This window comes from Gorilla gorilla, chromosome X, assembly GCF_029281585.2.
Source record: "Gorilla gorilla gorilla isolate KB3781 chromosome X, NHGRI_mGorGor1-v2.1_pri, whole genome shotgun sequence".
NCBI lineage: Eukaryota > Metazoa > Chordata > Mammalia > Primates > Hominidae > Gorilla > Gorilla gorilla.
In genome coordinates, this window is record NC_073247.2 from 135514621 (window position 1) to 135526942 (window position 12322).

Sequence of the window (12322 nt, forward strand, 5' to 3'; positions counted from 1 at the left end):
ACTATTATTTTTTGAGATGGAGTCTTGCACTGTTGCCCAGGCTGGAGTGCAGTGGTGCGATCTCAGCTCACTGCAAGCTCCACCTCCGGGGTTCTTGCCATTCTCCTGCCTCAGCCTCCCGAGTAGCTGGGACTACAGGTGCCCGCCACCATGCCCAGCTAATTTTTTGTATTTTTAGTAGAGACAGGGTTTCACCGTGTTAGCCAGGATGGTCTTGATCTCCTGACCTTGTGATCCGTCTGCCTTGGCCTCCCAAAGTGCTGGGATTACAGGCGTGAGCCACCGCGCCCGGCTAACTATTATTATTTATACTCCCTTACATACATTCAGGTCTTTGGCATCACAGTCTTCCTTTCTAAACACAAATCTTACTACCATCCTGGATGATGATCTCTCCAACATGCCAGCCTCTCTCTTGGACCTCAACTCCAGCAGCTTTCACCTCCTCCCTACTCAAGACACACCATGACAACACTCTGACCTTGACATTGTTGTTGGATTGTTGGATTTTTGCACAATAATAGACTGGGTATAACAATAGGAATAGATTAGTGTATATTAATAGAAAGCTCAGGTGCAATTTTCCATTAGTTTGGGGTGAGAGCGTAATCTTCTGTCCTTGCCACAAACAAGCAAGAAGTCTTTTCTGTATGACTGGGTCCCAGGAAGATAAAAGCAGAGAAAGGAAAGGAGGTGCTGGCTAGAGATGCTAGCTTTGCCAGCACAAGCTAAGGGCAGGCATCTTTATGACTACTCAAAGAGAGGAAATTACAGTTGCAGTCTTTCTGGCAGCAAAGAGGGAATGAGAGGTTAGTGACCAAGATACTGGATCATGAATCAGGAGACTGAGGGGCGGATGCTGCCAATAGATGCTATTTGACATGAATGCTCATCACAAAGGCTGTTTGCTTATTGGTGAGTCAAGAGTAATCCTCTGCAAGTCTGCACCCCTTTCTCCCAGAAGAAGTTTCTTTTTTATTGTTGTTGTTTCCCTACTCATAGAAGAAGTTTCAGGAAGCTGATAGCTCCGAGAACAAGGCCTGAAAGTCGGGGCTCACCCGCCCCCCACCCCACCCCACCCCGCTTCACTCAAAGCTCTTGCTTTTTTTTTTTTTTTTTTTTTGAGACGGAGTCTCGCTCTGTCGCCCAGGCTGGAGTGCAGTGGCGCTGCAAGCTCCGCCTCCCGGGTTCACGCCATTCTCCTGCCTCAGCCTCCCGAGTAGCTGGGACTACAGGTGCCCGCCACCATGCCCGGCTAATTTTTTGTATTTTTAATAGAGACGGGATTTCACTGTGTTAGCCAGGATGGTCTCGATATCCTGATCTCGTGATCCGCCCGCCTCGGCCTCCCACAGGCGTGAGCCACTGCGCCCGGCCCTTTTTTTTTCTTTTTTTTTTTGAGACAGAGTTTCTCTCTTGTTGCCCAGGCTGGAGTGCAATGGCGCGATCTTGGCTCGCTGCAACCTCTGCCTCCCTGGTTCAAGTGATTCTCCTGCCTCAGCTTCTCGAGTAGCTGGCGCCCGCCACCAAGCCCAGCTAATTTTTTGTATTTTTAGTAGAGACGGGGTTTCACTATGTTGCCCAAGCTGGCTTCGAACTCCTGACCTCAGGCAATACGGCCGCCTTGGCCTCCCAAAGTGCTGGGATTACAGGCGTGAGCCACTGTGCCCGGCCTATAACTGCATTTTGGAAAAGAGTTCTAGTGCTAAATCTTTGCCGTTCCCCTCAGCGGATAACTACATATTTTACGTTCCACAGTATCCAGCTGCCACTGAGGTGTGGTGGCCATCCTCAAAATTCCCTTCTACTTATCCACATCTTGTGTCCTTTAGTCTCTGAGGATGTGTCCTCTTTTTCTGTTCAAGGATAATGCCTCTATTCATGCTTGATCCGATCGCTTTCTCCTTTCCTCTGAGTCTTTATGCCATCAATTTTCTTTTCTTCTATTAGGTGGAACCATATTAAATTGCTGTTTGCATCATTTGGCAATGGTGGAACATTGGCAACTTCATGCGGTTCAAGTTAATATATCTTCATTCTTTTCCCCTCTAAATGTTCCTTCTCCTCAACCAAAACCAATTACAATAAAATATCCTTGTATAGGTAAGAGTAAGCTCTCTATATATTGTGTTTTGAATTTTACACTTACATATGTCCCTGCATATAAAACCTAAACACCGTATCTCAGGTATACTGGCCTTTGCTGTTCATATCTCCCAATTGACAATTCACCCAATAAGTATTTACTGAGGATCTGGCATGTTCATGAAACACTTATTCACTCACCCAACAAATATCTTCTGAGCACATACACTGTGTCAGATACTGTTCTAAGCACTCGAACAATATCAGTGAACAAAACAAGGATCCTTGTGCTCTTAGAGCTTATATTCTAGCAGGAGTGGAAAGGAGACAATGTACAGTAAAGAAACATAATAATTAAAATACCATATAGTATGTTAGAAAGTGACAGATGCCGGGCGCGGTGGCTCATGCCTGTAATCCCAGCACTTTGGGAGGCCGAGGCGGGCGGATCACCTGAGGTCGGGAGTTTGAGACCAGCCTGACCAACATGGAGAAACCCTGTCTCTACTAAAAATACAAAATTAGCTGGGCGTGGTGGTGCATGCCTGTAATCCCAGCTACTCGGGAGGCTGAGTAGGAGAATCGCTTGAACCTGGTAGGTGGAGGTTGCAGTGAGACAACATCGTGCGATTAGCACTCCAGCCTGGGCAACGAGAGCGAAACTCTGTCTCAAAAAAAAGAAAAGAAAAAGAAAAAGAAAAAAGAAAGTGACAGATGCCATGGAAAAAGCAGAAAGTTGAGCAGAGGAAGGGAGATTGGGAGTGCTGGGAGGAGGAACTGTAATTTTAAATATGGTGGTCACTGTAGGCCTTTTGGAGAAGGTAACAATTAAGCAAAGACTTGAAGGAGGAGAAGGATATGCTATCTGGGGAAAGTGTTCCGGGCAGAGTAAATAGCAAGTACACAGACCCTGAGTCAGGAAAACTAAAGAAAGAAGGAGGAGAATAGTAGGAAATGAAGACATAAAAGTAACAGAGTTTGGGGTCTTTGTATTAGGTATCTACTGCTGTGTAACAAATTGCCCTAAAATTTGGCTATTGACAATAATACACAGGAATTCAAGAGTCCTTTGGCTTGGGGGTTCTGGCTCTGGGTCCCAAAAGGCTACAGTTTCTGAAGGCTGTGCCTGAAGATTCTTCTTCCAAGGCGGCTCACTCACATGGTTGGCAAATTGGTGCTGGTTGTTGATGGGGGAGGAAGAGATGAGGAGAGGGGAAGGGCTTTGTTTCTATTTGTGTGGGTCTCTCCACCTGCTGTTTTTTAAAAAAGCCTAGTGAAGTAAAGCAGTGAGAGTAGAGAAGGAAGAAAGAAATCTGTAACTAGTTGTGATCAATTGGTTGTAAACACCACTTCACTCAGACCAGCCTCCACATGCTGTTTGAGTGTCTTCATGACATGACAGCTGGCTTCCCCTACAGCAACCAATCCAAAAACGGAGCAAGGCAGATACCACAATGCCTTTTATGACCTAGTCTTGTAAGTCACACGCTATCATTTCTACCATATACTACTGATGACACAGTCAGCCCTGGTTCATTATAGAAGAGAACTACCCCGGGGTATAAATAGCAAGAGGTGAAGACCATTGGTGGTCATCTTGGTGGCTATGATAACCTTGGTAGGTCATTATAAATCTGTGGTTTTTACTTTGAGGGAAATGGGAAGCCAATCAAGGGATCTGAGCAGTGAAATGACAATGATCTCACATGTTTCATGAGGATAACTCTTGCCACTGTGTGAATTGACTGGAGAAGAGCAAGGATGTAAGCGGGAGACCAGTGAGAAGGCTATTACAGTCCAAGAGAGATGCACTAGGGTCATAATGGTGGAGTCGAAATTGGTGATATTCTGGATTCATTTTGAAGACAGAGATGACAAGATTTGCTGATGGATTGGATGTGGGATATAAGAGAAAGGAATTAAAGATGACTTCTAAGGGTTTTGGAGGAATAGGAATTACAAAAATGAGTTCCACATAGATCTTGCCATAAATGAGCTTACAACATAGGAGAGACAAGGTGTGTACACAAGTGCCATATATACTACATGGCAGAAAGCACTGTGCTCCATAATACAGTGCCAAGTACAATAAAAAAGTTCTGGAGATGGTTGCACAACAATGTGAATGTACTTATTGCTACTGAAAAATGGTTAAAATGGTAAATTTTATTTATTTACTTATTTTTATTTTTAATTTATAAATTTATTTTTATTTTTATTTTTTTGAGACGGAGTCTCGCTGTGTCACCCAGCCTGGAGTGCAGTGGCAGGATCTCGGTTCACTGCAAGTTCCGCCTTCCAGGTTCACGCCATTCTCCTGCCTCAGGCTCCCGAGTAGCTGGGACTACAGGTGCCTGCCACCACACCCGGCTAATTTTTTGTATTTTTAGTAGAGACTGGGGTTTCACCGTGTTAGCCAGGATGGTCTCGATCTCCTGACCTCATGATCCGCCCGCCTCAGCCTCCCAAAGTGCTGGGATTACAGGCGTGAGCCACCGCGCCGGCCTATTTATTTTTATTTACTTATTTATTTTGAGACGGAGTCTCGCTCTGTCACCCACGGTGGAGTGCAGTGGTGCGATCTCGGCTTACTGCAGCCTCCGCCTCCCGGGTTCCAGAGATTCTCCAGCCTCAGCCTACCAAGTAGCTGGGATTACAGGCACTCACCACCACACTCGGCTAATTTTTGTATTTTTAGTAGAGACGGGTTTTCACCATGTTGGCCAGGCTGGTCTCAAACTACTGACTTCTGGTGATCCACCCGCCTCGGCCTCCCAAAGTGTTAGGATTACAGGCGTGAGCCACCATGCCCAGCCAAAACAGTAAATTTTATGTTATGTACATTTTACCACAAGAAAAAAACGGTGCTTAAAAAAAGCAAAAACAAAGATTAGAGAAGTGCCACTAGAGTTCAGAGCATGGAGAGATGAACTTCAGCTAAGAAAATCAGAGAAGGCTTTGTGTACGGGCAGTCTTTTTTTTTTTTTTTTTCTGAGACGGAGTCCCGCTCCCTTCCACGGGCAGTCTTTTCACATAGGCAGAGGGAGTAGTTTGAACAAATTAGCGGAAGGCAGGAAAACTGAGGATAGGCGGGGCACAAGGAGTAGTTCTGATTTGTTAGAAGATAGGGTAGGGTACCCAAGGGGAGAATAAACATGCAACTACGAGTTTTAAGAAAATTCTTTCCTCTCCTCCCTCCAAGTTCCCTTGTTGTGAAGGGAGGATCATATCTTGTATCACTTGATTTCATTTGAAGTGAAATATTCAGAATCCATCATCTCACCACATTACCCTGTAAGATCCCATTTTCCTGAAACAAAAATTCCTATGTTGATCTGACAATCCTACAACGCATTTGAAATAAATTCAGGGTATGACCAGCATTTTATGTACACAGACTTCCTTTGTTTCCGGTCCATCTGCTTTCTTTTTCCTCTATTAATTTTCCCTTCACCTCCCAATCTTAACCCCCGCCATTCCCCCAGGGTCTCCCTTTCTTGTCATCCCTTTCATCCTTCCCTTCTTGGAAACAGATCCTATTCTAACCTCAGTTACGTTATTAGCCGCGTGATACTGGGATAGTCATCCCCTCTGGGCCTCAGTTTCCTTTGTAAAATGGGCTTACTAAACCCCCAAAGACAGTGCTTATCTTACAGGGTTGTCAACATTACAACAAAGAACACGTTATATGCCTAACACAGTACCTGATCTACAGTAAGAACTCAACATTTTCGCCCCTTCTCCTCCTCTTTTCTGTCTTTGGGCCTTTCTTCCACTATTTCTCAACCCCAGGGCCCAACAGGTAAAAACCGTGGGAAAAACCATCCTTGAGGCTGAAAGAAGACACACTGGAGCTGGGGGCGGAGACTACGAGGTGCTCACTGCGCATGTGCGCCCGCTAGGTCAGATTCCCGGTTCCAGCCGGGCGGGGGGGTCGGGTGGGGGTGGGGGTAGGGGTTGCAAGGGCCTCATTTTTTCTTACTGCCCCCATCCGGTTCGGGGAGGTGGCGGGACCTTGGCGGCGCCCGGAGCCGGCGTGGCGCTCATCGAGGGACGCCCGGCCCAAGTGGTAAGTTGAAAAATGGCGGAGGGGGGGAAGAAGGAGGGGCTTTGCAGGGCAGGAGGCTGACCTCCCGGCCGGGGGTGGGAGGGACACAGCCGGGGCCCAGTGGCGCAGCCCGGGCTGGGAGACTGACGGACCGCGCCCGGTGTCTCTTTGAGGCCCTGACGTGGACACACTTCGGGTTTCACGACTCCGGGTTTCTCCAGGGGATGGGTCGGTCGGTAGAGGCGCCTGAGGGAGACGAAGGGACTTCCGTTTCCTTCACCTAGGCTGGGGCCAAGCCGCAGAGCGGAGTTGGCATTTCCAGATTGGGGCTCGGGCCGCGCTTCCTCCGGGACCCTCCCCTTGGACCGAGCCGATCGCCGCGAGGCAGTTCGGGCCGGCTGTCCTGGCGTGGTGGGTACAGCTTGTGTAGGCTTTCCCCTCCCCCGCTTTCCCTCCTTCCCCTCTCTTCTTTTCCCCTCCACTTCCCTCGGGCCGGCGCTGCTGGGGAGGGCGGGAAGGCCGCGCCAGCCCATCAGGGGTGGCCCGGCCCCGGCTGCTTGCCTGGGTTCCTCGGACTGCCGACGGCAGGCGTGGGTGGGTGGGTGACTTCAGGCCTGCAGGATTGCCTTCCTAAACCCTGTGACACCTAAGGTAAATTGAGGCAAAGAACTTTTTAAAAAAATATGATCAAAGGGATTTCCTCCCCATGTGATAACCTGTGGCTTGTGTGGAGCAGGGTGGAGTGTGTCTGGAGAGGGCATATGAAACTGAAAGAATAAGGGCCAAAGAGCTTCCGGAAGAGGAAATTAGCTGGTGATTCTTTCCAATCTGCTTTCCCAGTCACCTTTCCGGCATGTTCTGTAAAACAAAATGTAATTTGACTTTGTTTCATTATTTTAACTCCATAACACTTAAATTGTTTTCTTTTCGGGGAGGGGAGTGTTTTTTCTCAAACTAAGCAGTAGCCCTCTCCACCTCCGAAAAAGGAACAACGTCAATCCAACCTTTGTTAAAAAACTCCAACCTATCAGATTTTAATAATCTAGTAGTTTGCTTTCAAATATAATTATGTCGCTAGTTCTGTCACAACTATACTTTGATAGTTTAATGACTCACAGAAATTTGTAAGACTGGAGGTTGCAGTAGTGTTTCTTTTTCTTTTTTCCCCCATAATATTTATTATAGTCAATGAACAGTGTTACAGACGGCCATCTTAGAATTATAACATTTTAGAGTTGGAAGGGATCTTAGTCAAACCCTGTCCTTTTACAAAACCAGAAACCACGGCTTAGGAAGATTTCATAGCTTGCTAAAGGCTATCCAACTAGTTAGATTAGAACCCATGTTATCTGGCTTCCTGCCCACCACTCTTTCTGCGCAATTGCTCCATATCGCCTCCAAGCATGAAAATTAAATGTATTCAATTCAACACACATTTCTGAAGAGTATAATACTTTGTACCAGTGACTGTGGTACCACTTTCTATGTATTTCAATGTATTTAACATGCTTATGGAGTACTTGAGATTCCCCCCCCACCCCCACATTCAAGAAGTGGCAACAGTTTAGATTTATACACACACCTTCACATGTACGTGTGTATACTTGCATTTGCTCAGATAGTTTCTTGAAGGATACACAATAAAAATGTTAATAGTAATTACTTATGGAGGAGAAGAGAGATAGAAGACTTTTTACTTTGCACTTCACATGACCTAATGTACGGTTTGAATTTGTTATAAATTCATATTGATTTCATAATTGAAAAGTTTTAAAGTTCACACCTTCCCACACAAATATATATATCAACATAAGCAAGTATATACCAATGGTATGTACACATATTTATGTGCATATATGTATTTATACATATCAGTGGTTTGTACTGTAAAATCCGGTATGATTCAGGTCAACTCAGCTGACAAAGCAGACCTTATTATTGGATACTCATGTTTCGTTTTCTTGTATTGCTCTCTCCTAATGTAAGATAGTAAAAATAATATGTTACTAGTCGTCATATATTTTTAGAAATTGTCCTAAGCTTCTTGATTATCAAATAATATAGCAAACTTTTAACACATTTAAAACATCAAATTTGGGTACTTGCTTCAGTGGTAGCACATATACTAAAATTGGAACAATTCAAAGAAGATTAGCATGGTGTTTTTTTTTTATTAATTAATTAATTTTTTTTTTTTTTTGAGACAGAGTCTTACTCTGTCATCCAGGCTGGAGTGCAGTGGCCCGATCTTGGCTCACAGCAGCCTCCGCCTCCTGGGTTCAAGCTACTCAGCCTCCCCAGTAGCTAGGACTACAGGCATGCGCCACCACGCCTGGCTAATTTTTGTATTTTTAGTAGACACCGGGTTTCCCCATGTTGGCCAGGCTGATCTCGAACTCCTGACCTCAGGTGATGCACCAGCCTCGGCCTCCCAAAGTGCTGGGATTACAGGTGTGAGCCACCTCGCCTGGCCAGTCCATTTTTTTTTTTTTTTTTGAGACAGAGTTTCACTTTTGTTTCCCAGGCTGGAGTGCAGTGGTGCCATCTCAGCTCACTGCAACCTCCGCCTCCCAGGTTCAAGTGATTCTTCTGCCTCAGCCTCCCAAGTAGCTGGGATTACAGGTGCCCACCACCACACCTGGCTAATTAGGTCCCTTTTTTTAATAAACCACAAGAAAAATTTGACACCTGACGCTGTGGCTCATGTCTGTAATCCCAGCACTTTGGGAGGCCAAGGCGGGCGGATCACCTGAGGTCAGGAGTTGGAGTCCAGACTGGCCAACATGGTGAAACCCCGCCTCTACTAAAAAGACTAGCCGGGTGTGGTGGCGTGCGCCTGTAGTCCCAGCTACATGGGAGGCTGAAGCAGGAGAACTGCTTGAACCCAGGAGCAGAGGCTGCAGTGAGCCGAGATCGCACCACTGTACTCCAGCCTGGGCGACAAGAGTGCCCCTTTGTCCCGAAAAAAAAAAAAATTGACACAAGGAAAATATCTGCAGCCTGGGCAACATGGCGCAGCCCTCTCTCTAATAAAAATACAAAAATTAGCCGGGCACAGTGGCTTGTGCCTGTAGTCCTAGCTACTTTGGAGAGCTGAGGCAGGAGGATCACCTGAGCCTTGGGAGGTGGAGGCTGCAGTGAGCCATGATTGGGCCACTGTACTCCAGCCTGGGCGAAAGAGTGAGACCCTGTCTCAAACAAAACAAAGAAACAAAAATCTGAATTGTAGACTCTTGTAGATAAGAACATATTTTTTAAAAAAGTTAAGACTAGGGCCAAGTGCGGTGGCTTTCACCTGTAATCCCAGCACTTTGGGAGGCTGAGGTGGGCGGATCACCTGAGGTCAGGAGTTCAAGACCAGCCTGGCTAACATGGTGAAACCCCATCTCTACTAAAAATACAAAAATTAGCTGGGTGTGGCGGTGCACCCCTGTAGTCCCAGCTACTTGGGAGGCTGAGGCAGGAGAACCACTTGAGAGCCCATGAGGCGGAGGTTGCCGTGAGCTGAGAACGCAACATTCAACTCCAGCCTGGGCCACAGAGTGAGACTCCACCTCAAAAAGAAATAAAAAGTTAAGACTAAAACAGTTTGTAGTGATTAGGAGTTCAGCTGTCTAGTTTTGTTTTTGTTTTGAGATGGAGTTTCACTCTTGTTGCCCAGGCTGGAGTGCAATGGTGCAATCTCGGCTCACCTCAACCTCTGCCTCCCAGGTTCAAGCAGTTCTCCTGCCTCAGCCTCCCGAGTAGCTGGGATTACAGGCATGCGCCACCACGCCCGGCTAATTTTGTATTTTCAGTGGAGACCGGGTTTCTCCATGTTGGTCAGGCTGGTCTCAAACTCCCGACCTCAGGTGAAAAAGTGCTGGGATTACAGGCGTGAGTCACTGCACCTGGCCCAGCTGTCTGGTTTTTAGAAATAGATTAAGACTCAAAAAAATATATTGCCCACCGTAATATATCTGATTATTAGCAAAGCTTGGACTAGAGTCTAGGTTCTAGTCTAGTGGCCCTTGTACTATACCTGTAATTTTATTGCTTTCTAGTGCATTGGATGATTCCAACTAGGCTGACAAAGTAATAATATCTAAAGGTTAGCCAGGACCATTTCAATAGTTAAGAATTATTATTTTTTTCCTTGGTTTTTATTTTATTTTGTCTTTCTTTTTTTTCATTTTCAGAAAGTGAGCAGTTTCTCAAAATTATTATAATTAATGGACCAGCTAATTTGTATAGTGCTTAAAATATTTTAGTAACATAAATTTTACTAAATTTACTAATTTAGTAAATAAATGTTCTCCTTTTATTTCATTGTAAACATTAATTTCTTTAGTAAATCCTGTATTTATATTGTAAATGTTTAGAGATACCAAATATAAAATAATGATATTTCACTGTTTTTGTTTGGTCTAATATTTAAGTCTGGTAGGTAGTATTAGCAGAGAGCAAAACCTACAGTTTATGAAATAAACATTCATTGAGCACTTAATGTGTTCCAGGCATTCGTTGTAGTATGTGGTAGGATTCCAAGGATAAATATGGCAAAACAAATGCCTTTCTTCTGTTTTTTTTTGTTTTGTTTTTTGTTTTTTTTTTTGAGACGACGGAGTCTGGCTCTGTTGCCCAGGCTGGAGTGCGGTAGCGCGATCTTGGCTCACTGCAGGCACTGCCTCCCGGCTTCACGCCATTCTCCTGCCTCAGCCTCTCAAGTAGCTGGGACTACAGGCACCCGCCACCACACCCGGCTAAGAGTGTGTGTGTGTGTGTTTGTTTTAGTAAAGACAGGGTTTCACCGTGTGTGTGTGTGTGTGTGTGTGTGTGTGTGTGTGTGTTTTAGTAAAGACAGGGTTTCACCATGTTAGCCAGGATGGTATTCTCCTGACCTCGTGATCTGCCTGCGTTGGCCTCCTAAAGTGCTGGGATTACAGGCGCGAGCTACCACGCTAGGCCGCCTTTCTTCTTTTTTTTTTTTTGCTTTTTTTTGTTCCTCTGTTTTTATTTTGCTTTTGTGTGTTTGTTTGTTTTTCCATTGTTCTTTTGAGGCTGGGAGATTATCATGAGCTGTCAATTCTCAAGCTTTATCTCTGTGAGGTAATCTGGTAATAGTATTATAAAATGTAACCTGTTAGCACTATTAAAGGACATTGTGTGAGTAGATATGAGGAGACAAACAGTAGTGATAAGATAAAAAATACTTTAGAATTTAACAAATACTGTTTCTGTATCTTAGAGGTCATGTGCTACAGTGTTTGGAAAGAGCCCTAGGTTGGGTACCACAGTACCTAGGTTATTGACTTTGTTTCCAATTAGCTGTGGGATTGTGCGTGTCAGTGACCCCATCTTTCTTTACATGTTCACATTTTTGATATGTTATTTTAGGTGTTGAATTCAAAACATAAAAAGGGTATTTTAAGGCCGGGCGTGGTGGCTCATGCCTGTAATCCCAGCACTTTGGGAGACTGAGGCGGGCGGATCACGAGGTCAGGAGATCTAGACCATCCTGGCACCCGTCTCTGCTAAAAAAAAAAAAAATACAAAAAATTAGCCGGGCATGGTGGCGGGCGCCTGTAGTCCCAGCTACTTGGGAGGCTGAGGCAGGAGAATGGTGTAAACCCGGGACGCAGACCTTGCAATGAGCCGAGATTGCGCCACTGCACTCCAGCCTGAGCTACAGAGCGAGACTCCGTCTCAAAAAAAAAAAAAAGGGTATTTTGAATATTTTATTTTATTTATTTATTTTTGAGACATTGTCTTGCTGTGTCACCCAGGCTGGAGTTCAGTGCATGATCCCAGCTCACTGCAACCTCCACCTCCTGGGTTCAAGTGATTCTGGTGACTCAGCCTCCCAAGTAGCTGGGATTACAGGCGTGTGCTACCACACCCGGCTAATTTTTTTTTTTTTTTGTATCTTTTTTTTTCCCCTCAGAGACAGTCTTGCTCTGTCGCCCAGAGCTGGAGTGCAATGGCGCGATCTCTGTTCACTGCAGACTCCGCCTCCTGGGTTCAGGCAATTCTCCTGCCTCAGCCTCCCAAGTAGCTGGGATTACAGGCGCATGCCACCACAACTGGCTAATTTTTGTATTTTTAGTAGAGACGGGGTTTCACCATGTTAACCAGGTTGGCCTTGAACTCCTGACCTCGTGATCCACCCACCTCAGCCTCCCAAAGTGCTGGGATTACAGGTGTGAGCCA

The 12322-nt window shown here is 45.5% G+C and overlaps 1 protein-coding gene across 2 annotated transcripts in view; it reads left to right on the plus strand.

Annotated features, from left to right (window-relative positions):
• Positions 1-5954: 5954 nt before the first annotated feature.
• Positions 5955-12322, plus strand: part of XIAP (X-linked inhibitor of apoptosis) — a 53833-nt gene continuing 47465 nt past the window's right edge. Inside the window, exons 1-2 of one of the 2 annotated variants that reach the window (XM_031006063.2) lie at positions 5955-6154; positions 6418-6544. The gene's annotated coding sequence lies outside the window, so the exon portion shown is untranslated. The remainder of the gene's footprint in view (positions 6155-6417; positions 6545-12322) is intronic. The other variant, XM_055376872.2, reaches the window with a different exon arrangement.